Below are 5,395 nucleotides of genomic sequence, written 5' to 3'. Positions count from 1 at the left end.
CTGTCCTCCTTTGAAAACCAATCACCATGCGAATGAAGCATGACTGGGTGGTGGGCCAGCTCGGCCCATCTGTCACGCCCTTTCAGAGATCCAGGCGAAGGCAGCCGGCCTGGGCCTAGCCAGCCCCCTCTCCTTTGTACCCCAGGGACACGCACTGTAACGAGATCCCAGTACCTACTGAATTATTCAGAGCTGCCCTGAGTGTCAGTTTTATTATAAACATGCAGACTGCTGCAGGCTCCAAAGTTCCCAACCTCCAGCAGCCTTCTCCCTCCAGGATGCTCCAACTGGCTGCTTTGTGCCTCTGATTGCCCACTCCCCAGGCCTTGACAACCTAATTTGCCTGTGATCTGTTCTGACCTCATGCCTGGTCACAAGGCCTTGGCACCTGTACCCACAGCTCCTTGGTGCTCCATTCTCTATTCCACCACTCTGCTCACTGCCCGCCTGTGTACCCTTGCCTCTGCCAGTCTGCCCGCTCTCCTCCAGTTGGTGACATCAGACATCCCCAAGAACCTGCCTTCCCTGGAGTGGAGGGGACCTGCTGATAGCAGGATCTCCACTTCTGTGGGCCTCCCTCTAATCAGCTCTCCCCTCCCACCTCCATGTTCCAGCCCCACTCAATCCTCTCCTCTTCCCCACAAACCCCAGATCCCCACTTCTCTCCCCCAGTGGATCCGGAGAATACCCCCCAGCTGGTAACACAGTCGAGATGGGAAGGCACAGTTAAGAGTGATGAAATGCAGTGATGTTTCAGGCCTGACAGACCTATTTCTGGCAGCCGTGGAATTAAAGTGTGAGGCTTTGGACTGCAGCTGCTACTAGGAGCCTCTGCGTTTTTCTAAAGATGTGACTAAAGCTTTCAGGGTTTCAGCTCAGATCACCGTGGCTATTTATCCTGCTGCTGCGTTCACTGTACCTTTGTATTTGAAACGTTAGAGCTTTTAGAGGAAGGCCACGCAGCAGCAAGTGCAACGCATACACACTGTCCTGGTGGGGGAGAGTGTCCCCATTTTTTTCTTTCTTTCTGATTGTCCGCGTCAGCTCTAGTGGGAAGAGCTGCTGGGGGTGGGCGTGAGGGGTGTCCCAGCACAGGGAGTGCTGCCTCCATGCCCTGCCGACTGGGCTCCTGCAGGACGCTGGCAGCAAGGAGCGGCCATCCTGAGAAAGCTCTCAGAGGGCGCCTCCCTGCCACCAAGTTTGGTGGGGCCAGGCATGGACTGGTCTTCTCTCGTCTTGTCACTGCTGAGAGCTGGGCATGTGCTAACCTCGGTGGGGGAATGTGGCAGAAAGGAATAAATCCATTCTGGGACAATGGTGAGCACTTACTCTCCAGCACCAGCCGGCCTGCTCATTCCCGGTCCTGCTCCCAATTCCATCCCACTAGGGCCACCTGGAAGGAGGAGCCAGGATGGCTCAACAGTCACCTCGCGTGCAAAATCTGGGCCCTGTGGTCAGCAAAGCCTGACTCCACACACTAACTACAGGGCTGCGGGGGCACACCATTGATCAATTCTGGACCTCAGTTTCCATCCTTGGGCAGAGCATGTGGTTACCATGCTCGACTGCTCATTGAAAAGATGGAGCTTTAAACTCACCCAGAGGTGGCTTCATTGCATGGGCAAATCTGCTGCATCAGACCTCTTTACCACGATAAAAGTGGTATCCGTCCCAATGAAATTAAAAAGAAAAGAACAAGTAAAGAAATTGAAAGTGACAAACTAATAGTTTATAAATTATCAAGGGTTCATGAGGGAGGGGGGAAAGGGGAGGGAGGGGAAAAATGAGGACCTCATGCCAGGGGCTTAGGTGGAGAGCAAATGTTTTGAGAATGATGAGGGCAATGAATGTACAGATGTGCTTTACACAATTGGTGTATGTATGGATTGTGATAAGAGTTGTATGAGCCCCTAATAAAATGATTTTAAAAAGCAAGATGTTACTTTGAGGACTAAAGTACCCCTGACCCCAGCCATGGTATTTTCAGGTGCATAGCATGCACGCTGTGGAAGCCGGATATCGAATACGGAAGGCAGAAGAACGGATGCGTTTGAACTGCGGTCTGCGGGAAGAATATTGACAGTCCCATGGATGGCCAGAAGAACAAAGAGATCTGTCTTGGAAGAAGGACAACCAGAGTGCTCCTTAGAGGGGAGAAAGAGGAGACGTCACCTTACGTAACGTGGACATGCTGACAGGAGGGAGCAGTCCCTGGAGAAGGACATCATGCTCGGTCAAGTGGAGGGACATCAAGAAAGGGGAAGGCCCCGGTGAGATCGATGGACACGGTGGCTGCAGTTGTGAGGATGGTGCAGGAGCGACTGGTGCTCATTCTGTTCTACATAAGGTCACTCTGAGTCAGAATGAACCAAACTTTTTGGCCCCTAACAACAACAACAACAACAACAGAGGTGCCTTGGAAGCAAGGATTGGTGATCTACTTCTGAAAAATCTGCCCTAGGAAATTGGATGCAGCACAGCTCAAGTCTGACTATGACAACTGTTTTTTTTTTTAAACTTTTTTATTGTGAATTTGGTGAAGGTCTACAGAAGAGCTCATCAACGTCACAGTGAACAAGCACACAGACTTTGATTTCGCTCCCCTCTGGCAAACCCTTTGATGTACCACTGCATCTTCCACGCTCTGTGTTTCCCTGTGTACCTTCTTCCTCCTCTCAGAACCCTCTGAACTTTGCCCTTGGCGAAGTGCCGCCCTTTGGATCTTAAATGGTTAATGATTCCAACATGGGGTGAGTTCAGTTCTAGACCCTGTAGTAGTTACATGATCTCCTGGCAACTGAAGTGAAGGGGTGGAGGTTAGCCTGTCAATCAGGTCACGGCTTGATGGCCTCATTTGGAGGTGCCACAGAGACACATAGCTCACTGGAGGCCACGCACTCTCTGCTACACATTCCTGTTGACAAGCCAATGGAGCGACACTGATGGAGCCGGAGCCTTGCAGCTGGAGGAGCCATGTGGAGACCCACACCAGCACTGAGATGCTTCCATTGCCATTGGATCCTCAAGATTTCCCATCCACTGGCTTGTGATCTTCTTGCATTCGGCATTGTTGCATCTGTTGCTTGAATCTGAAGGGGAATTTTCAAACTGGTATCGGACATCTGGGCTAATGTCAGACTTGATCTGGACTGGGCTGGGATGCTTTCTTAATATACAATTGCATTTTGATATAAAGCTCTCTCTTACATATGTATGAGTGACTCTGGCTTTGTTTCTCTAGTCTACCCAGACTCACACAGACCTGAAGGGTGATAAAGAACCAGTCTTAGGGGTCCCACCAGTCTCCATCCAACCAGGAAGCCTGGTTTCTTTTACGATTTTGAGTTTTTGCCTACTCTGCCCTAGACCTTCTACTGTGGTCCTTTTCAGGGCAATGGTAAAGGTTTCTGTTTTGCTGGTTAAGTGTTATGCAGGCAGTAAAAGAGGCCAGTGTGGTGGACCTGGGGTGTGTGTGTGTGTCCTTGCCTGTGAATGCTGTGCTGGAGTGACCGCTCTGAGGGTGACAGAGGCTGCATCTAGGCCATTGCTTCCATTGTCCTTTAAGGCAGGGTAAAGGGGTGTGGCAAATCCCTTAAAATGTGTACTCAACTTTCTTTTGCAAGTCTGTTGCCACACCTGACTTCAAGGGAAAACGTAAATATAGCCTCATCATGTGACTGGTAGGGGAGGAGCTAGCCATGCCAAAGGAACAGAACACGGACAGTCAAAGGTGGGGGATGAGAATGCCATTCACTAGGATGGGAAATGGATGGGACCGGGTCTGGCATTTTGTACCCTTTCACACGGCCTCTACTCTGTTGCCAGAATTCTTGCTCTAATACAAGAAAATGAATGCCATTCCTCTCTTCAAAGTATCCCCAAAGTTCCCTGGCCCCCTGATAACTTTTCAAATGCCTAGTGTGTGGCAAGGCGGCCTTTCATAAGCTAACAGATGGCCGATTCCCTTTTAGCCCAGCCACCCCCTATACCCTAATCTCTCACAATGCTTCCTCCACCCCACACCTATAAGCAGGCTTTATTCTCTGTCAAATGCCCACCTTCGTCCTTTGACACTTTATTACCAGGAAAAGTTGTACTTCTCCTTTGAAAAGATCTTTCTAAATTTCACCAGACTGACTTAAATACACTTTCTTTTATTTCCTTGTTTAATAGTGTCCCAATTTCCATCTGCGGTGAAGTGAAATTAATTACTGATGGCTCTTCTATCCCTTTCTCTATAACTCCCACCAAATGATTAAATGGACCATGCAAATGAGGTGTAGGAGACTCTACCTTGGCAACTGGTCAGTTCTGCCATGCCTTTGGGTGTAAGAGGGCCTTCTCACACGTAGGAACAGGAAGACTCCCAGGACCATCCAGAAAGAAGAGCCTTCTTATTGCTGGAGATCAGGAGACTGTGAGGCAGAGCAGTGGGCGGGTTTGCTGGGCCACAGAAGCAGAGGCCAAGAGACCATGCGGCTGCGAGATGAAGGACCAGCATAAGATGCCTTTCAGCATGGCTGAGAAGAGGCACTACGTGGATCAAAGACTGTGTCCTTAATGTCTTGGGTTTAAAAAATTTTTAAATCCTGACTTGTGGTAACCTGTTAGCTTCCCTAGGAAAACCCCATAATTGAAGTCTGATCTGTGAATTCTGTGCGGCCATTCCAGTGAGTGACAAAACCCGGAAGGGAGGTAGAGTGCTGTCGGAGGGAGGGTTGGTGTCCGACTGCAGTAAAGACGGACTGACCCTCTGCCTCGTGGCACTGGGCCTCGGGCTCGTGGGGAGTTGGGTTCTCCGCCCTACGCAAGTCGTGGGAGGTCAGATGTGGCTCCTATGTCATTTTCCTCACCATCATCATCATCCCCCTTTCAGTAGCAGTGTGTGAGTGTCTGCTTCCTTCTGCCTTTGCTATGAACTGTGAGAGTTTCCTTCCTGGTCTTTATTCCTCCCTTCTGCCGTGTTGGTGCTGTGTTCAGGTGGGTGGAGTCCACCCCAGCACATGCTATATGTAGCAGAACGAAATGCCGTTGGGTCCTGCGCCATCCTCACGATCATCGCTGTGTTTGAACCCATTGTTGCAGGCGCTGTGGTGCTCCACCTCATTAAGGGTCTTCTTCCCCCTCCTACGCTTGATGTCCTTCTCCAGGGACTAGTTCCTTTTGATGAGATGTCCAGAGTAGCCAAGGGGAAGTTTCTCCACTCTTGCTTTTTTGGAGGGCTTTACTCATTCTTAGCCTCATGATTTGGGTGGGATGGGCTCTTATGTCTACCTCCTATCCCCAAGCCAGAAGGCACTGCCTTGACGCAGGGATAGGCATTTGACCCATTTGAAGTCAGCGGCAGAGTATGGCTCTCAGGACGGTATAGCAGGGCTTGACGATGTGAGGTCTG

Source organism: Tenrec ecaudatus, chromosome 6 (assembly GCF_050624435.1).
Source record: "Tenrec ecaudatus isolate mTenEca1 chromosome 6, mTenEca1.hap1, whole genome shotgun sequence".
Taxonomy (NCBI): Eukaryota; Metazoa; Chordata; class Mammalia; order Afrosoricida; family Tenrecidae; genus Tenrec; species Tenrec ecaudatus.
The sequence above is the reverse complement of the archived record's forward strand: the minus strand, read 5'-3'. Positions refer to the sequence as shown.